Source organism: Balaenoptera borealis (genome assembly GCF_965194805.1).
Source record: "Balaenoptera borealis genome assembly, chromosome: 15".
In the NCBI taxonomy this organism is placed as follows: domain Eukaryota; kingdom Metazoa; phylum Chordata; class Mammalia; order Artiodactyla; family Balaenopteridae; genus Balaenoptera; species Balaenoptera borealis.
The window spans coordinates 50679272-50701635 of record NC_138871.1 but is presented as its reverse complement, the minus strand read 5'-3'; the positions used below and the strand labels follow the sequence as shown (position 1 = coordinate 50701635).

Here is a 22364-nt window from a genome sequence, read left to right as displayed (position 1 = left end):
ATCAATCTACCCATCTATCATCTCTGTGATTTCTTTTTCACCTGAAACCAAACTGGATTGCTGTTTGTACAAAAGTTTTGGAGATAGATGTTTTTAAAGTCCTTGTCTTAGTCTGCCCAGGCTGTCATAACCAAATACCACAGACTAGTGGCTTAAACAACAGAAATTTATTTGTGCATAGTTCTGCAGGCTGGAAGTCTGAGATGAGGGTACCAGCATAGTTGGCTTCTGGTGAGAACTCTTACAGGCTTATAGATGGCAGCCTCCTCGCTGAGACCTCACATGGTGGAGAGAGAGAGCTCTTTGTTGGCTCTTTTCGTAAGGACAATAATCCTATTGGATCAGGATCCCACCCTTATTATCTTATTTAACCTTAATTACTTGTAGGCCTTAGTTCCAAATATAGTCACATTAGGGCTTCAACATATGAATTGGGGGAGGGGGGGAATACAATTCAGTCCATAGCAGTCCATTATAGTTTTTGCACTTCAAAATGTTAGTTTATAAGTATGAGAAAAATATCCACAGACAGCATTCTGAAGAAAGTTAAATTTTCTTCTCACAAACTGAGATGAAATTCAAATCTGTTGGTCAGAGGACAGCTCAGTTACATCTTTGTTACACTGCACAAAATGTAATCATTTTTCCACAGTCACAGAATTGTTCTATGTAAATTTGCTTCAAAATATTACTTATGGCTTGCTTCTATCAAACTCACCATATAGGAAATTTAAATGCACAAGTGAATTTCAGGGGGACTTTGAAGATGCATGTTACATATAAAATTACATTAAATATACACAGGGAGAGATAGGATATCATTTTAATTGGATGTGTAAAACTATCTACCTACCTATCTATATCCAGAGGACATTTGTACAGATAAAGTATGTCAAAATGTGCCCTGAAACTCATAAATTACACGACCCAGTATGGTGAAGAATTTCGTATAAATATATCAAGGTTTTAAGAAAAATGATTTTTATAAATTCCAGGATTTAAAAAGTTATAAAATTAATAATTGTGATATGTTAAAAACATGGTAGAATTTTTCAAACTGTGTACTCTATCTACAGTGCCTTAAAAATGGCACTTGGGTTAGAAAAAAATAGAGCTAATTGATTTATAAATAACAGTTAAGAGACATATTTATAACTGACAGTTATGAATGCCTTGTACTCTCTCTCCTGGCATTTATTAGATGTTATCTAATAAATAGTGACAGTGTCATGGAGACAAAAGATTCAGATAGACCTGAATATGAATTCTGGGTCTACCAGTTGATTTGCCATATGATTGTGGACTCCTCACTTTTAACATTCTCATAGAGCTTCTGGGTAGATTAAAGTACCTAACACTGTGCCTTGCACATAGTAGGTACTGGATATATATGTTAGTTCCCTTTCTTCTCTCTCTCTGTTTCTATCACACTGAATATAATACAAAGCCATGGTGTAGATTAAAGCATTTAGGTCATCAACAGTGCTCACATACATGAGCTCAGACCACCTGAGCCTATGGCTATAAAAATAGATAGAATTACCTGGAAGGTATGGCTCCTGTCAACAAAAAATTAATCAGTTGATGTAAGAAAGAAATGGAAAATTTTATTCGAGGCAAATTTGAAGATTATAACCCAGGAAGAGCATCTCAGAAAGCTCTGATAACTGTTCTGCCCGTTAGAAGTCAAGGTACAGTAATACAAGTTTTTTGAGACAGAAGGCTATACATTAAGTGACGTATTATTAACAAACAGTTTACATACTTCAGATCTAAGCGGCCCCTTACAAAGTCAAGAAGGAATGCTATCTTTTAGGGAGCTCTCTGTCTTGTTGCTGCTAGGAGAATGTTGCTCTTTATGGTTGAGCAGGTATGTTTGCTGATGGGGGAGGTTTGGTCAATGCACAATGCAGATACACAATGCATAGTAGGGGGTGAGAGGAGGCCAAAGGGCAGAAAAAATTTTAAGTACTTCTTGTCTTGCCATAAAATATGGATTTCATTTCACAATGTCCCCCTGTTAATTTTTCAATAGAAAGCACTAGGTGATCAAATATTTGGCCCCTTGAAGTCAAAGCGGCTCCTTGCCTGCTCTAGGGTCCATCATGTCTCTCGATACTGGGGCCCAATAGCCCGGTTCTCTCTTTTTGTCGAGGTTATACTAGCAGAATGTTCAGCAAGGATTGACAGCCAGGTCTAGGTTATGCAATAAGGGACTTAAGACAGTTTTCCTTGCATGTGCATTATGTATGCCCATTATTTTATAACAAACTGTAGATGTGATCTTTAATTTCAAGTCATTTAGACTTCATCATCATAGTGTGAGCAGGTGAAAGTCAAAAGCCTGTCAGTCACCTTATAAGTTCTACAAACTGTAATTTAAATTGGTAGTAGGAGCAACAACATCATTTTCCTATTATTTCCCCTAAACTTGGAAGAGGATTGTTCAGAGAAGAAATTTGACACTTCAAATAGTGTGGCCAACTGGTCTTACCACTGGAAAACTGATTGATAGGTGCCAGAGTGCTCACTTTACAGATTACCATCACAGACGGACAGGGGCTGTTTCCAGGGCTACCCATTGGTGACCTTGAGCCCAAGGGAAATCGATTATGTATGTATCTATCTTCCTAACCAACCTGGGGAGAACTAGGGTCATAAACTTGTTCCATAAATCCATTAGGTCCAGTTAGGAGCTACGCAATATTCAACATCTAATGAAAAGGAGTATTTAGGGCCAGGTTCAAAACAGGCATCATTAATTGGCCAGGGTCTCATTTAGTGATATTGGTGGTGGTAACATTAGGTTGCATGATGTAAAGTTTCTTTGTTTTAAAATATAATACAATTTCTGAGGACCATCACTTACTTAGAGTCTTGGCGAGGAGAAATCCACCAGGGCAACCTGGGAGTACTAGACATAGGTGACTGGCCACAAAGTCAGCAATTAGACTGATTTTTGAAACTTTCATATGATTGAGCCCAAGAAATACATTTAGCTCATAAGCAAAAAATGTGAGCAATTGTCAAAGTAGAATCTTGGGTCAGCTGTCTACTTCAGATGTTGTCTTCTTCTTGTCTGGTAGTACTGGTCTTAGTTGATGTCAGATGTCAGAAACAGGAGTTGTAGTTCATTCAGGAGAGGCCTGATAAGGTCCCTTCCATTGTGGCCATAAACAGTTCTTTATCTGATATCTTTTCCAATATGCATAATCTCCTGGTTGCAGGTCTTGGCACATCTGATTTTCATCCAAAATTATATTACTGTGATAAATTTCAGAAACTTTTAATGACTAAACTTTACAAAAAGTTATCTGGGAATTGCATCTTAGCCAGTAAATACAGACCTCAATTAACAAAACTAGGACTTAATATTCACTGAAACATAATCTTTTTCTCTTACCTGCATTTCTACCAATTAATTTGTTTGCAAAATAAGTCTGGTTAATTGAGACTCTTTAAATTGGCTGTGCTGGAACTTTCCATAAAGAATCTCAGATTAAACTTTAAAACCTCAAGGCCAGGAAAAATGTACCAGGTGTGTCATAGATTGTGCCTTTGGTATCTGTAGATTTGGGTGAATACTTCTCTTCTCGAGGTCCCCAAAATACCTTGAGATTCCTGGATCTGTTAGGAGGTGGCCTTCCTTATATACCCGAGAAAGCTGCTGGGAACCTAAGAGTTTCCAAATTCTGGAGGGATCAGGTAGAGAGAGAAAAGATAAATGTTTCAATTTTACTTACAGAAGTATAATTTAAAGGTTTCCTTATATCTAGAAAACACAGATTAAAAACCAATAACAACATTTCGGACAAAAACCAAAAATTATAACCATATTCATACGTTTGCTTAGTCCTATGTGACTAATCCTTGATCTTAATCTTCTGTTAACAGTTTTACGAAGCCATCAGGTTTTCCATTAGAATTCTTTAATTTCTTATCCAGTTCAGTGGTATGATCTGAAAGTTATCAGAAACCTGTACTTGTCAAAAAGCCCTTGCTATGAGTCTTCTTGAAGATGAAGCATTTTGCAAAGAGGATCAGAGTACAATGATAACTGTCTGTAAATGACAAAAGACTTAAAAAGTCAAGGTTAAAGACTGATTACAATGCAGTTGAAAAGAAACTTGGTTGCTGCTGTGACATACAACATTTGAGGTAATTACTAAAATTATGACTGATACCATTTACCATGACATACCAGAGTCTAGGAGTTCATATAATTTCTCGTATGTGTACAGTCACACTGTATACCCATAGGATAGAATCTAAGAAGTTTTATCACCACTTATTTGATAATGCTTCCCATGTAATTTAACATACCAAATAAGCCTAATTAGTTTAATATTCTTCTCTCTGAGATGTAGAGAAAAAACAAATATGTCGAGGTTTCAAGGACCCTTTGTAAAACCTCAAAGGTAGCTAGAGGTCGAATGAACTTCATTTAGAATTCTATCTTTGGGAAGTTTATCAAAAATATCGAAGTTTTAGAACACTTGATCAAATAGAATCACAAGTCACTGTGAAACAATACCCATTCACTTAACCAAATGACAATAAAAGACCTCAGTGACAAATACAGATCACTTCAAGGCAAAGACCCTCACACAGTCTCGTACAAAAGAAGTTCAATATTTTAAGAAAACTTTGTCTTCTTAGAGAGAAAACTAAATTCAGGTTTCGTATGACTTTACCCATAAAATTCATTTTCTAAATTAAATTCAATCTTACCTTAGCCAATTCTGACCATGTACAAAACTCTCTGTGTTCTTCCTCCACACATCTTCTGTAACTTTCTGTATCCTTATTAATCTGTCCCTCACTTCCCTTTCCATTCAGAAACAGCCAGCTCTAAGAGAAAATCACCTTTTTTTAACGAAATGCATTTCCATTCCTCATACTTTTTTTTTTTTAAGGAAAATACACACCCTACTTTCCTTGCGTACTGAAGTGTTTCCCCTTATAAGTCTTAACCTTAAAACCTTAAACTGTCATACCAGCATTTCTTGACTGGCACTTAGGAATGTATTTCATAACCTCTAGAGCTGTACACCTTCTCATAGAATTTCTTTCCTCAGTGTGGTACAAGATATGTGTCTAATGAACCCAAACATCTTTAGTTTCTCATAAGACAAAAGTAGGTAAACTTAGACCTGCCCAGATATTAATGTTCCCGTATTTTATCCTAGTTGAAATGACCTGGATAGTGAATGAATTCTTGTAATTTAACTTAGTTTAGTTTCAAGTTACCAGAATCTAGAGAGATACTATCCTTAAAGCAGATTTTCCCAAAACACAAATATTCCAAAGAGTTTACCTCAAAGCTCTTAGATCATTTACCTCTATTTTATTTACTTAAAAGTTTTGTCATATTGGCTTTTTTGCTGACAGACTTTATAACAAGGAATAATAAGGTCTTATTTGATTTCTAGTAAACCTAGGTACATAATAAATAAAATAAAAGTATTATACTTAATGCTGATAACTCTACAGACATGTCTATATTAATCAAACCAACAAGCTTAAGGTAACTTTAATACCAGATATTAATTCAGTCCTGAATATTTCCCAGATCACGTGAACCTGAAGTTCATTTTGGCAAGTTTCTTTTATATTTCTGAGTATTTCTATAGCACTTAATTTCCTTTAAGCCAATTAACTAGAGCTCTTCTACAGATCAATTTTGGCAGTACCACACATCTACAACACACATACAGATTTGTGCAAACACACAAACACAGAGACCTCATAGTTCCCATCCCCAAATTTCAGCCATGAATCAAGTACAACAATATAAAACCCATCAGTTACAAAAGAGATTGGATTCAAGTTGGGTTTCTGGCAGATGGAACAAATCAAGGTCACCTGTCTAGATGGCTAAACCCTTTTTACAAATATTTATGGAAAAGACACTTAAGATTTCTATTTGTCTCTGCCAAATCAAGTTCCAAATTCCCTACCCCATTATTTCCTGAAATTTGTATTTTAAAAAGATGGTGGAGATAAGGGTTCCTGGAGAAGACCGGGTAGAACATTTGCATCTCAAAGGCATAGGAGGAGAAAAGCAAGTTCCCCCTAGGATGACTTTGTTCCCTTAAGGCCAGAAAAAAATCTTTTCCTCAATACTTACAAGCCTCTTAAGATAAGTAGGGGAAATTTGGGGAGTAGTAAAAGGATTGGTGGGCTTTGGATTATTTCTGGAGCTGCACCTCTGGTCCTGTAAATACTAGATTTGTAAAAACAAGGGGAGTTGGTTTTTTCCTCAAAGAATTGGGTGGCCACCTCAGTGTATCAAAGGACTGACACACCCCTTCACCTATAATGGAATAGTTTACTTTCCCTCATTTAGCTTAGAGGAGAGGGCCCCCACCAAAAAAAATTCCTATCGGGCTCCAGATATCAGCTATATGGTCAGTTTAGTCAGACCGGTGGCCTTCCATTTTGGTAATCCATTTACAAATACTTTTGAGGATCCTCCCTGGACTTAAACTCCGTAGTACAGCCCTCAGTTAGGCCTTTGATCTGAAGAGTCTTGCCTACCGCCTCACGTGGTCCCTTTTCTAAAGGTAACCACTTAATAGTCTCTTTAGAGTGGAAAAGCAATTCAGAAGATCATTACAATGAGTACTCAAAGAAAGATAGAGGGGAGCAGTAGTTAAAGTTTTAGGTACCTTTTAATATCATTACTCTTTCATCAGCCTTCTACAACAAATCTTTCAATAAGGCTATTTTGGACTTTTTGAAGCCTTTTGGGGCTGCCACATACCAATTAAAATAGGTATGTGAGTTTAAGATGAGAGCTGTCTAAAATTTTAACAATTTAGATGTTTCTCAAATTCAAAAGATCCATGGAGATAGCCCTACATATATTTTCCCCTGCTATACTAATTTTAGAAAAGAGAAAAAACACCACTGTTATTTCCAGTAGACCCTGCAGGCACAGATCCAGAAGACCACTGGCTTTAACTGCACACTCAAAATTGTTTGGGAATGTCAAAATAACCCCACCTTGGCCATTTCAGGGCCCAATTTTCTTTAGTTCCCAATTAAGTACTTGTAAGCATACATAAACCCAGCCTGTATTTCCATAGGTGACTTGTTGTTTGCACGGGAGCTGTTTGACCTTTGAGGCACAATTTCCCAGTATCAATTTCATAGCTGAATTCAAATATGAGAGATGATCTGAACGACTTTCTGAGGACAGTGTGGTGGATCGCACGTGTGCTGCTTCTGAGTCTGGCACCCCAAGGAGTTACCCTTGGGTTGGTTCAGCTTCTTTTACATGGCTTGGTTTCTCCCTATGGGAACCTAAAACCGTCAGAGGTGCTCAGAGTGCTAGAGTATCAGCTTCTGTCGTGCCTTCCCATTTGAGTGGTACTTACTTAATGGTCGCAGTGGGTCTCCCCTATAGGGCCGCTGCATGTCATGAGGATTGATTCTCAGACACTTCCGTAAGGTCCTCAGTCGCCTGAGGATACCTTGTGGCCAGAAGGAGCAAAATGGCCCTTTACTCTTCAGAGCTGAATAATTCAGTCTCTCATTTCACTAGCAAAAGTTTTGTTCAGACCATATATCAGCTCATTTTTTTCGATTTAAGGCAAATTTAACATAAACCCAGCCACCTATGTTTCCCTGGGCCTCTGCCCAGACCCCCTAGGCCCTGCCTAGGTAATGCACTGGTGCCCCTTAAGACTCCAAGTATTAAGTGAAAACCAGCTCAAATAAAATTTTTAGGATCATCACCCAAATAATGAGGTCCAAATATCAGAAGAACTCATGGGAACACCTAAGGAGTACCGTGAAGCCGGTGAGGCTCAGTGGGCCCATGGTGGTACCAAGCGCCAGTTTCGGATAGACTCCAGGTGTCCTCTCGCTGGTGTCTCTGATATCCTGCCAGCTGCACCAAGCATATGTCGATGAAAAATTAATCAGTCGATCTAAGAAAGAAATGGAAAGTTTTATTTGAGCCAGATTTGAGGATTATAACACAGGAAGAGCATCTCAGAAAGCTCTGAGAACTGCTCCACCTGTTAGAAGTCAAGGCACAGTTATATAAACTTTTTGAGACAGAGGGCTGTACATTAAATGACATATTATTGACAATTTACATAATCCAGATCTAAGCAACCCCTTACAAGGTCAAGAAGGAATGTTTCCTTTTAAGGAGTTGTCTCATCGATGCTAGGAGAATGGTGCTCTTCACTGCTGAGCAAGTATTTTTGCCGATGGGGAGGTTTGGTCGATGTATAATGCGGATACACAAACCACAGTAGCAGGGAGAGAGGAGGCCAAAGGGCAGAGAAAACTTTTTTTAATGTTTAAATTTTTCTTGTCTTGCCATAAAATACGAATCTTATTTCACAGTCCCTTTTATAATCTGCCCATGACAGCTATTCTGGCCTGGATGGGGACAGCTCACTACCAGCCTGGGCCCCTTGCCAACTAGTCACCATGTCTAAATGTGAGCTTCTGTTGCTCTAAGTAACTGGCCTTCAAGGAGTAAAAGAAGTGGAATCAAAAGAGTAAAGAAAAGTCAAGAAGATTCTCAAAGCTTAAGTGTTCTCATCCTGGTCTAGAGCATGCTGATTAGGTATCTAAATAAACAGATATAGCCCTGATGATATACGTGAACAGGTGGGTTCCTGAAGTCATTGCAGAGGCCTTAGCCCTGGCAATGTTTAGTGCAGGAGAGGAAAGGGTATTGTATTTGTTCCAGGGCAAATGAAATTTTCCCCAAAATCATACCTCACCTAGTCGGTTGTTAAGATTTTGGAAGAGAAGGAAAACTTTTAGTAAGCTGAATTTTGCTTTGTGGAGAGGGAAGGATGAAACTGAGCCATCTGAAAATACACATTTTATATCTTTATGGAGCTTTTCTTATATAATAAACAGTGAGGTAGGCACTGGAAAGAAAATGCTGAATAAAATGGCCATGGTCTTCAGCCCTCAGCCAACTCACAGTCTATAGGGATGACATACTTTTAAGTATTTCCTGATGCCAACACAAAGCTCATTTGACTATTAAAAGTGTTTCCTGCTGTTTTCCCAAATGTCAAACTCATGTCTTCTCATATCCATCCATATGGCCTAACTCACCTCAAATCCATTATCCCCTTCTCACACTTACGCCTTTTTTTTTTTTTTATGGGCGGGGAAGTATTTCAGAATCATTATTATTATTTGGTCTCAAACCAAGGTGAATCATCATGTTCTCTGAAAGTGAAGTTCCTGAAAGTCTTGCTTCCATAAACCATCCATTGGCCAATTTGGAATCTTCTTTTGAGAAAAAGAATCAGTCAGCAGGTATTTGGGGAGAGCTTCTGTTTTAATCTTATGAAGATAAAAGTTAAGGCCCCTATGAACGTACTCTTTTTCAACTCTGAATGACACACTTTCATTCAGAGATCCTTAAGTTAAACTAAATTTAGTGTCAGGATCAAGCTTTGAGAGCAAATTGATGAATTTAAATTAACTGCCTTGATGGAAGACAAACTGTAACTAACTATGGTGTACCCTTCCTTCTTCTATGCCCAAATATCCTGATCTTGATGAGCAGCTTCTCTTGGCGCTATCTGGCCAGAGATTTCCACCTAATTCATATGGTTTCTTTGAAACTCAAACCTCAAGAATATAATTTCCTCCTTCTGACAGCCTGTGGCCTCTGAAGTGCATTCCTCTAAGGGTAAGACATCAGCCTGAGAGGGTGGCCACGCTAAATGAGGTCTTATAACAGATAGGATCTAGGGAGAAGTGGGTGAATAAGAATAATGAGTTTAGTAAACAGCAGTATCTAGGTATTGAGAATTCACTGCATGCTCACGTACACGGAACCCCTACAACACCACCATGAGGCAGCTACTAGTATTAGCATATTTTACAGAACAGCCACAGAGAAGTTAAAAATCATATATAAGATCACACAGCTAGGATGTAGCTGAGTGATCTTCAGTTCACGTGGAGAAACTGCCCGTAATCACTACACTATAGAAAAAAGCTTTACTCTAAGACTCAGAAATAAGACTAGCTCACTCAGTACTGATAGGTTTAAAATCCTTTTTATCCTTGGTTACTTGCAAAAGAGAGACCAGTTTTTAGTAAAAGTTTTCAGCTATTGAGTTTGTATTGGGAACCCTCGGCCAACCACATTTCATACACACAGATCTAATAACATTTGAAAAACATAACTGATAAAGGACTTCAATGTAGAATATTAAAAAAATCTCAAAACCAGTAATAATAATTTTAAAAACCCAATTAACAAATGGGTAAACTATTTGAACAGCTTGTTCACCAAAGATGATGGCCAATAAGCACAGAAAAAGATTCTCAGTATCATAAGTCATTAGAAAAATGCAAATGAAAACACAGTGCTTTCCCATTACATGCTTGCTGAATGGTTAAAAATTCAATAGTCTGTTTATACCAAGTGTTGGTGAGGATATCAAGGAACTAAAACCCTCGAATACTGGTGTTTATGTAAAATGGTAGAAACATTTTAGAAAATAACTTGGCAGTTTCTTGCACACTTACCAAATGAAATAGGCATTCTACTCCTTGGTATTTACACAAAAGAAAATAAAGCAGATGTCCACATAAAGACCTGAACACAAATGTTCATATCTGACTTATTGGTAATAGCCAAAACCCTGGAATATTTGTATGGCCAAACTGTGGTATATTTATACAATGGAATACTATTAATCAACAAAAAGGCATGAAATATTGACACATTCAACAACATGGATTAATCTCTCAAAATAATTATATTGAGCAAAAGAAGCCAGACATGAAAGATTACATAATTTATGATTCCAATTATATAAAACTCTAGACAATGCAAACTAATCTACAGTGACAGAAAGCAGAGCAATGGTTGCCTAGAAGAAGGGTGACAGGGAGGGATAGGACCCAGGGACTACAGAAATATGAGAAACTTCAGGGAACAACAGATCTGGTCACTATCTTGATTATAGTTATGGTTTTTCAAAACTTATCAAATTGAACATTTTAATATGTGAAGATTATTGTATGTCAGGTATACCTCAATAATAAAGCTGTAAAAAAAAAAAAAGAAAAAGAAAAAAATGGCAGTTGAGAAACACAAAGATTTCTCTAAAATTTTCACTATTGGTGGTTTGTGGCATTAACATTTCTGGGAATATTTTATGTGTATGTTGTGGGACTCTGTAGTACTCAAAGTATTCTAATTCTAGTGTATAATTCTGAAAACTTTGATAGCTCTGGAGAAAGTGTTTGCCTGCAGGGAAGTCTCCCCATTGTCTTTCAAATCTACCAAGTAGTTTGGCTGCTTTTCCTGATACAAATTTGGATTAGGCTTGACTACAAGTATGGGAGGCGATACTTGGTGATCCTCCAGAGAAGTAACCTACTGATGGAACCATGTGATCAAACAATTCCCCAGGAGATGTACATCTGGATCATTTCAGGGTACTTTTTAAAATGGTCAGTCATTTCAGAATGCCAGAGAAATCTGTTTTTGCACATAGAAAAAGGAGACTTCTGTTTATATCTGTAAGATCTCTTGCTTGGTTCACTGAGTCTGAACCCCTGATTGCAGATACATATTTCAGTTCTCCTTAGTGCCTATGATTAACTTCTGTTCTTGACAACAATAACAACAAAGTTACATGTATTGAAGGCTTGATGAGTGTCCCATTAACAACTTCTTTCTACCAGAGGATATTCAAAACTCAATAAATAACATTCGTTATTTAAGAATGTCACCACTTCTGGATTTTCAACTATAGCATTTCAATCCCAAGAGTGAGCCTAAGCTTTAACAACCATTTTTTCTCCACATTATAGTACTATGAAGTGAAGGATTCTATGATGTATTTCACACATTTTTGAATGTGCATCAGAGTTTTGTAATAGTCTATGAAAAAAACAAAAAAAACTTTGCAAAATGAAATCAGGCAAATTATGAGCATGTATTACAGATATTAGTATCAAAGTATATCTTCTCAAATCTACCCTTGGGAAATACCTGAATCCCTCAAAAATAGAGATGATTTTTCAGGCAGTTTTATTATACATTTCTTGTGATGATAGAATACTTTTACTTTGTTATTATAAATAAATGCATTTATATGCATATTTATGTATACATATATCCACACACTATACACAATTAATGATCATTAAATATGGTCTGTTTATATTTTTCAGCAAGCCCAAGACTTATAAAAGTAGGAATGCTGAATTACAAGTATATTAGTAATCAAATGAATTTAATTTTTACATTTCATAGATGTGATTCAGTTTCATTTTGTATTATATTTCACATCATGGATTCAGGCCTAGGCAGCATTTAATTGATACCTTTAATAAACGCAGAGTTATTTGTGAGCTAACAAATCCTAATCCTTCAAGACAGAAGTGTAAACAGGACCCGCGTTCATGAGTCACATAATTGTTTTTTCTTTACTGAAAATAATCTTTGTTTGATCTACCACCATATGTGTGTCTATATTTATTTACACACACACTGAAATCCACTCACTCAGTCCTATACACACACTCAAATGCAGAAGATCCATTAACTGAGGCGTTCATTTGTAAACAGAAAATGGTTCAAATATAGTGTATTATTCAATCAAGAAAACAGATTTTTTTTTTTTTAATTGGGTTTTTTTTTTTTTTCCCCCTGGCAAAAAGTAAAGTAATTAGTTCTGTTTTGTGGATTTTGATGCCACAGAACTTTTTTTTTTAAATGTATTGCACTTACTTAGGAAAATGTTTGTTTGATAATATTCAAAATACTGATGAGGTTTTTAAAACTATTTTAGATAATTTACATGATTTCATGTGCACAAGAGCCACTGCCCTCATGCCGCTTTTTATGGACCACAAGTCACTAAATAATACTGTGATTTTACTCCTATGCTTTATCTTCTGGCCAGTGATAATCTACCTCTATAGCCTGCCAGTCAGTTTCCAAAACAGTATAAAAGGGAAGCAAATTAAATAAGGGCATTTGATAAAACTTTATTTTACACAGAAAAATACAGATTAGTGAATATTTAAAAGTAGGCTGACTGCAAGGCAATATCAAATTTCCAGAAACAGACTTATGTAAAAGATGTCTGGGTGGTTTTATTTTGTTGGGAACGGAATAGATGGAGCAACCCAGCATGGAGACAGGAACAAACGTTCTCAAAAGGCACTGTGAGCACCTCCTTCTAGAATTTCTTTTATTATACATCCCTATTATCAAATGGGCACTTCTTCAAGCTAAATTAAAAGCAAACTTTTTCATAATATTTAAAAGTATTTTTGGTATTTTCAGTATAAATCAGTAATGGAGAGCAGTGCCTCTATATAATCCATACTCTCAAACTTCTAAAATATTCTAAAACATGGTGATGGTTACAGAGAAAGTTTATCCTACAGTTGACATTGAAAACTCTTCTTAGTCTTACCTCTATGTGCACCTTGGTACCTTGTTACTGGAGGAAAAAAACATGTAGTAGGAGTTCAAGCATGTAGGTCATATTTATTATAATATTGCAGGTAATCCAGGTCATAGGCTGATACCATCATATTTTACTCTCCATTATTATCTCAAATTAACCTGATGTGGTCTTGGATTGGAAGAATTAATATTGTTAAAATGGCCATACTATCCAAAGCAATCTACAGATTTACTACAATTCCTATCAAATTACCCATGACATTTTTCACAGAACTAGAACAAATAATCCTAAAATTTATATGGAACAACAAAAGACCCAGACTTGCCAAAGCAATTCTGAGGAAAAAGAACAAAGTTAGAGGCATAACCCTCCCAGACTTCAGCCAGTACTACAAAGCTGCAGTAATCAAAACAGCATGGTATTGGCACAAAAACCGATATATGGAACAATGGAACAGAATAGAGGGCCCAGAAACAAATGCACACAACTACAGTAAATTAATCTGTGACAGAGGAGGCAAGAATATACAATGGAGAAAATGCAGTTTCTTCAGTAAGTGGTAGTGGGAAAGCTGGACAGCTGCATGTAAATCAATGAAGTTAGAATACTCTGTCACACCATACACAAAAATAAACTCAAAAATGGCCTAAAGACTTAAATATAAGACATGATCCCATAAAACTCCTAGAAGAGAACATGGGCAAAACATTCTCTGACATAAATCATAGCAATGTTTTCTTAGGTCAGTCTCCTAAGGCAAAAGAAATAAAAGCAAAAATAAACAAATGGGACCTAATCAAACTTATAAGCGTTTGCACAGCAAAAGAAACCATAAACAAAACAAAACTACAACCTATGGAATGGGAGAAAATATTTGAAAATGATGTGACTAACTAAGGCTTAATTTCCAAAATATATAGACAGCTCATACAGCTCTCTCTCTCTATATATAAAAGTCCAATCAAAAAAATGGGCAGAAGACCTAAATAGACATTTCTCCAAGGAAGACCTACAGATGGCCAAGAGGCACATGAAAAGATGCTCAACATTGCTAATTATTAAATAAATGCAAATCAAAACCACAATGAGATATCACCTCACACTGTTCAGAATGGCCAGCATCAAAAAGTCTACAAACAATAAATTCTGGAGAGGGTGTGGAGAGGAGGGAACCCTCCTACACTGTTGGTGGGAATGTAAATTGGTACAGCCACTATGGAAAACAGTATGGAGGTTTCTTAAAAAACTAAAAATAGAGCTACCATAGGATCCAGCAATCCCACTCCTGGGCATATATCTGGAGAAAACCATGATTTGAAAGGTTACATGCACCCCAGTGTTTATTGCAGTGCAGTTTACAATAGCCAAGACATGGAAGCAACCTAAATGTCCATCGACAGATGAATGGATAAAGAAGATGTGGTGTGTATATCTGTATATACAATGGAATATTACTCAGCCATAAAAAAGAATGAAATTTCGCCATTTGCAGCAACATTGATGGACCTAGGGATTATCATACTAAGTGAAGTAAGTCAGACAGAAAGACAAATATCATATGATATCACTTATTTGTGGAATCTAAAAAAATGATACAAATGAACTTATATACAAGACAGAAACAGACTCACAGACACGGAAAACAATCTTATGGTTACCAAAGGGGAAAGGGTGGGGGAGGGATAAATTAGGAGTATGCGATTAGCAGATACAAATTACTATATATAAAATAAACAACAAGGACCTATTGTATCTCACAGGGAACTATATTCAATATCTTATAATAACCTATAATGGAAAAGAATCTGAAAAAGACTATATATATATGTATATATACATATATAAGAATCACTTTGCTGTACACTTGAAACTAACAGAATTGTAAATCAGCTATACTTCAAAAAATTTTTTTAAAAAGTTGAAATTACTCCTTGATCCATGGGCTGCATAAAAAAACAACATTAATCATGTATATCTGCATCAGACCTCTTGGATGACCAGGTGCATTGTCAACGAACAGTAATATTTTGAAAGGAATCTCTTTTTCTGAGCACTAGGTCTCAACAGTGGGTTTAAAATAGTAAACCATGTTGTAAACAGATGTGCTATCATCCAGCACACCTCTTTTGTTCCCTTGATAGAGCACGAGCAGGGTAGATTTAGCCTAATTCTTAAGTGCCCTAGGACTTTTGGAATGGTACATGAGCACTGGCTTCGACTTAATGTCACCAGCTGTGTTAGCACCTAATAAGAAAGTCAGCCTGTCCTTTGAAGTTTCGAAGCCAGGCATTGACTTCTCTCTAGCTATGAAAGTCCTAAATGGCAACTACTTCCAATATAAGGCTGTTCTGTGTGCAGTGAAAAATCTGTTGTTTAGTGTAGCCACCTTCATTAATTATCTCAGCTAGATCTTCTGGATAACTTGCTGCAGCTTCTACATCAGCACTTGCTGCTTCACCATGCACTTTTATGATATGGAGACAGCTTCTTAAACCTCATGAACCAACCTCTGCTCGCTTCAAACATTTCTTCTGCAGCTTCCTCACCTCTCTCAGCCTTCATAGAGTTGAGGGGAGTTAGGGCCTTGCTCTAGATGAGGTTTTGGTTTAAGAGAATGTTGTGGCTGGTTAGATCTTCTGCCCAGACCACTAAATTTTCTCCATATCAGTAATAAGGCTGATTCACTTATCATTTGTGTGTTCACTGGAGTAGCATTTTTAATATCGTTCAAGAACTTTTCATTCACAACTTGGCTATTTGGCACAAAAGGCTTAGCTCTTGGCCTATCTGGCTTTCAACAGACCTTCCTCACTAAGCTTAATCATTTCTAGCTTTTGATTTAAAATGAGAGATGAGCGACTCTTCCTTTCACCTGAACACTTAGAGGCCACTGTAGGTTTATTAATTGGCCTGATTTCAATATTGTTGTGCCTCAGGGAATAGGGAGGCCCAAGGAGAGGAAGAGAGACAGGGGAGCGGCCAGCTGGTGGCACAGTCAGAACACAGTCTTTATCAATTAAGTTCACAGTCTTCTATTGGCATGGTTCACGGTCCCCCAAAACAATTACAATATTAACATCAAAGATTGCTGATCAGAGTTCACCATAACAAATATAATAATAATAAAAAAGTCTGAAATAATGCGAGAATTACCAAAATGTGACAGAGACATGAAGTGAGCAAATGCTGTTGGAAAAATGGTGCCAGTAAGAATTGCTTGATGCAGGACTGCCACAAACCTTCAATTTGTAATAAACACAGTATCTGTGAAGCACAACAGTATGCAGTGCAATAAAATGAGGTTTGCCTGTACTTAGCTTTAGGCTTCTATGGCCAGTGGTTCCAATGTCAGTTCAGTTTCAGTGCTTTTGCAGCTTTGTTCAGGTCCGTACCACGTGTGCGCTACTTAGAGGTTGGTCTGAGAGCTGGGCAAAGGTATACACATGAGCTCAGCTCTCCAGGTTTTGGTATGCTAATTAGGATCAGGTTCACGTAAGTATAGTTTGAGGACTGAACCTAGGGATTCACAAACAACTTTATGGTCTCATTTCCTCCTTACTTTCCATTCCATTCCTAGTATCTAAGCTCCTCTTTTTGGTTGTTCAGCCAGAAACCACCTAATTTTATGATTGTACCACATCTGGGGCCAGTGAGTGGGAAGGCAGTTGGGTTTGGCTCCAACCTCTTGGAGCCGCAGCTTCACTAAAAGGAGATAAATGTTTCCTACCCTTAGAGTTTCGGCTCTTGCAGAATTCATCGCCAGGCACCGTCACTGCCACTGACATCTGCACCATGGCACTTACTGGTGAGTGGCAAGTGAAAGAACAGAGGGAAAAGGGAGAAGGTTGAGGGGGTTCCTCTACTCTCTCTGAGCTTTAGGAGTTTCCTTTCACGCCCCTTCATCCAAGCTTCTCCTGGTTCTATCACTCTCTGCACTACAATGCTCACCTCTCGGTTTAGACTGCATTGATTTCAGACTGAGGGCATGGAAAAAATAAAAAGGGAAAATCACTGCTGATTCAATGGTGCTTCAAATTCTGGTATCCTTCTCTGATCCACCTGTTGCTGTTTACTTTTCAGAGTTCTCAGAGAGCTGGGTCATGAATTTTGTTCAGGCTTTATAGCTGAGTTCAATGGAGTGAAACTGTTAACTTCATCTTGGGTTAATTCTATCTTACCTGGAATTGGAACTGTGTAGTGCATATAATATGCAAATATGATTTAGACAATACATATTGCATGTAATGTAAAAGAATTATTTTGGAAAAATATTGTCTTCCCTGGAATTATTAAAGTAATGTATTTTAGTCAGACATTGTAGAAACCATGGCAATAATTGATGATCATCAGTTCTGTTTTGCTTGACCAGAACTACTCTATCAAAGTATAAGACATCAGATAAAATTCAAATAATAAAAATATAAACATACCTGTTAACAATATTTATTGATGTTTTGACCCAGCTTGGCATTACTGGAATATATATAAAGTTGAAAGAAGATATACACCCTCAAAAAACTTTAAAAGTATCAGAGAAAAAATAGAAACTAGTGAAAATGTATATTATAGCAAAAAAGTAAAACAATACTTTAGCATAACAATGGGAGGAAAAGAAGGCAACCCATGTCTAACTTGACAAACTACATAAACAAGATGTTCTCAAAACCAAAAAGAAGGTTCAAATACACTCTTGGGGGGAAGGTGAGATTTTAGCTGAGTCTAGAAGGACTGTCAGAACGTACATTGGCAGTAGAGGAAGTGGAGAAATGAGTCTAAGTGAGTAGTGTGACAGGCACAAAGTATGGGATGGGAAAAAACAAAAATAGATATGCCAGTTTGGCTGAAGTTAGAGGTCTGTGCAAGGAAGTAGGCAAATATGGCTGGAAAGAGAAATAGAAATCACCTATGAATGTAAAGCTTAAGAATATAATTTCAAGTCTACATTTACTTATTGTTGTTATTTACCTTTTAATACTATATAATTGGTTCAATGAATAGAAATAATATATTTTCAGTTGCTCAGCATTATGTGTGTTCTGCCTTTGGTGGGGCAGGAAGGCCTATTGTTAAGGGCACCCACGTGGGCAAGGAGTGATGAACAGCAAGGGCAGCACGGGAACTGTGCTCAACATGGTCTGTCTTTCTGGTGACGGAGCTAAGACTACAGGAGGTCAGTTTGGCAGCTTCAGAACACCCTTCCCAAGAATAAGCCTCCTGTACTAGGCCAGTTCCTGAGTAAAAGCAGGCTAATTCGAGTGTCTGAGAAAAGAATCTCAAGCAATCCCCTGGTAAGGAAGCTGTTCTGACAAGTTATTGAAGTGAATTATGCCCTTTGATGTATCATGCCAGCTACACTCAGAAGCAAAGGCATCTCAGTTATTAAGGAACAGAGTTTGTTGCTAAAGCTTGTTTAGGTCCTCAGAGTGATAGACTGGACCCTGTGGTACCCAAGATCTGTGATATCTGAGTTGTGCATCATGTCGTGTCACTGCAGATGTGTCTGCTCTGGAGAGGCATGTTCCTCATAGATCCCACAGGGGTTCCCCCCTCGTGGCCTTAATTCCCATTATCAGGTTCTTATTCTTCAATCCTGGTGCTTTCTTCTTTTCTCCTTCCCTGCCTCTCTCTCTCTCTCTTCCTTTTCCAATAACCTTCAAATATTCTCTGTAATACCTTCTTACAGGGCAGACTTCACAGTCTTACAGTGATTCTGTGTCTGACCCTCTGGAACGTGAGACCACAAGAGTGCAGAACACCCCCTATCCCAACTCTGTATCACCAGGTGCACCAAACTGTTTGATGGTCTACTTAGCAGTCACGACCAGAAATGGAAAAAATCAGCAAACTCGGTGCCCTGTTCTGTAACTATAATTGGAGAAGAGAATAAAATAAATGGAATAAAAGAAATTAGATGGTTGAAATACTAAACAACAAGCAGAAACCACATTGTGATAAATAACAGAAGCAAGGTCTCTGAACATCTGTTGTAGGTGACACTCCTTCCTACAAAAGCAAAAAGCCAGATATGTTGTTTGTATGTTTCACCTCTCCTTACTGATTACATGACACTGGAAGGATAACGAGCAAATTTACCCCATCTGAATTTACCAACCTCTAACTGGTGTGATTATTGTAGTACACTTCATGGAACTATGTCAGCTTGTGACACTAAATTCCAAGGCAAATCCTATAGAGCCTTGAACAATACCTTACTGTGTCTGATAACTTTTAAACATGTGCTTTCCATTTTAGCACAACCATGTTTAGCCCATTGGGTAAAAAACTTGGTTTTCCTCTGTCCTCATGATTAGAACCTCCAAAGTAATCACATTCCTTACTCAGCCCATTCCTTGGCTCACTCTACCACCTTCATTCAGATACCAGTTGATTTCTAAGGAGCTATTAGTTCCATGTGGAGCTGTAGTCAAATCAGCACTGTTAAACTAAAAAGGCAGTAACTGCTATTATTTTGGACATAGGTTTGTTTGTTTCCTCACTGGCCTCCCCTCCTTCAAATATGAGCATGATATCCACACTATTCATGTATCTTTGTTCCTGGTAGCCTCATGGCAACTAGCATTCTGCTTTCTTGATTTTTGTTTTGTTTTGTTTTATTTCTGTTTCCCAGTGGAAAATCCAATCTGGTGTTATAGTTAGTGACAAAGAAAGTGCTAATTAGCAAATGAATGCAATCAGTAGTTACCTCAAATGTTTTCAGGTAACTTCTGTTTCTGACATATACTTACAACAGTATAAGTCAGCATTTTTCATTTTACGCAATATGAATTCAACAAAACAGTTAAACAGTGGGGGGCAAACACCCAGGCACTGAAACAAGTCAACATGAGTATCAGAGGAATGGAGAATTAAGGTCTTTTCTCCACCTTAGAAGATGCATACTTGTCCTCCCTGACCAGTCAACGCTAGCCCCTTGTCAGTACCCTCATTTTTCAGATAAGAAAACTGGGACCCAGACAGGAGAAATGATCTCCATCAAGAGCAACGCTCATTTTGTATTGGCTGAATCATCTGGATGTAGTGGTTCTCAAGTCATGTGTATTCTGTCTTTTCAAACAAATTTTACCTCTTTGGTCTCTGTATTTCATTGGCATTATCAGGAGTCTCAGCATACAGCAAGTGCTCAATATTTATAAGAATTGTGGTGAAAATACTGATTTTTATCTCCTTCTCATACCACTCATCTTCTGGGGGAAAAAAGACAAGTGCCCTCCTTTGAATTCTGTACCCCTCCCTGCTGCTCACATGGTTACAGTGAGGACCAATAATAAGAACATGCCACCATTCTGGACCAGTAACTCTGGACAGGTCTGTCAGATGCCTTTCCAGAGGTTTTTCACATTGAAACTGAGGGGAGAGATTAACTCCCTGGGGGCAGAGCTGGGAAGATGTGAGCCCATGAATAGTAGACAGTGTTGGTTCTTGGGTGAGAAAGTCAGATATGGAGAGTAGACTTTTTATTCAGAGAAAGGCAAAACAAGGGCCAGAAAACTGGCAAAATATTTAGTGAATGCCAAGCATTCTTTCATAATTCTACATTCCATCTTTTTTAACCCTCATAAGAAATCACATGAGTAAGGCCACCGTATGAGCTAGCCTATATGGTACCTTTGTGATCATGAGGAAAAAGTGTCTTTTCCTCAGGGCGGAGAAAGTCTTGTCCCTGGCTGCGTGTCCTGGTGAGTGCAGGGCCACGGTCACCCCTTAGCAGGTTCCTTGTACAGAGCACAGTCTGCACAGGTATATGGTAACTATGAATAGAATTAGGAATGTGATTTCCATTTTATGGATGGGAAACTTGACATTCCAATATGTTAGGTAAAATTGTTTTTAATTCAGGGGATTAAAAAAAAAAAATACCCTGGTTCCCACAGCTAGTAGGTAACAGAGCCAGGATTCACACCAGTGTTTCCACAATGGCTTGTGCATTTCTCTCACCTACCTGTTTACTTGAATGCTCTCATTATCGTGCTTGATCTCTCCCTCCGGCTCCTCTTACTCTCTTTCTTTCTGTAGGTATACATATACAACTACTCTCACTTTCACCCCTCTTCCTCCAATGGTCCAAGCTAGAGGCACGGTCAGATCACTTGTATTGAAACAGAGAAGACCATTTTTTACACAGGGCCACTCAATCCAGAGTAGATTGCCAGCATGTGCTTTAAAATAAGCAGATAGAAATCCTTAAAAGTGTAAATATGTTACTGCTAACAAGCAAAAGTTGGTAATGCTTCTTCTACCCTTAGTCTTTCTACAATTTCCATTTGTAAACAGAGTGAAGATAGGGCCAGGAAGAGTGGCAAAGAAAAGTCCTTTCCAAAATAATGAGAAAGCATGCCACCAAAGAGCTTGTGCAGGACTGGGAATTTCCAGTTCTGCCATAATGAGTCTAAATTCAATAGCAACATAAGGAGCTAAATCTGTTGGGCGAGTTACACATACCTGGCTAAATTAGACTTGCTTGGGAGAGGTATTCATTCTTTCAAGTTGGTAGGACAAATTTCATGCATTGGAACAATTACTTACTGAATGCCAGAGGCCTAAAATAGGTAACACTGTTTCTAAAGCAGCTGCATCTAATTGAAGGTATAGCTTGTGAAAAATCATTGACCAAGGATCTTTTGGTACTGTTATGTGCTATATTTTCACACTGGGAAAAGAGAATGGAATGAGACCGGCTCCTGCCCTCCAGCAGTTTGTAATCAAAGCATAAAGCAGTACCCCCTTTCCAGGAGGACCAGAACACTAGGCACATTTTCAGGAGAGAATTAGGTCCAGGAGTAGAATGCAAATATCCAGTTACCAAACTGAGAAAGGAAGTGGAGACTTGATCTTAGAAATAAGACAAAAACCTGGACTTTTAAACTGTGAGGAATAAAGGTAGTGAGTGCAGGGAGATTTGATGAATTT

General features: G+C 37.7%; 2 long non-coding RNA genes across 3 annotated transcripts in view; both read left to right on the top strand.

The window, feature by feature from the left end:
* The window catches only part of LOC309612471, a 758831-nt gene that overhangs the window by 705872 nt on the left and 30595 nt on the right, over window positions 1-22364 (top strand). The window lies entirely within an intron of this gene.
* Window positions 7080-21725, top strand: LOC309612518. The gene is made up of 2 exons (XR_014235240.1): window positions 7080-11381; window positions 11786-21725. It is a non-coding gene; the product is annotated as an uncharacterized lncRNA (long non-coding RNA).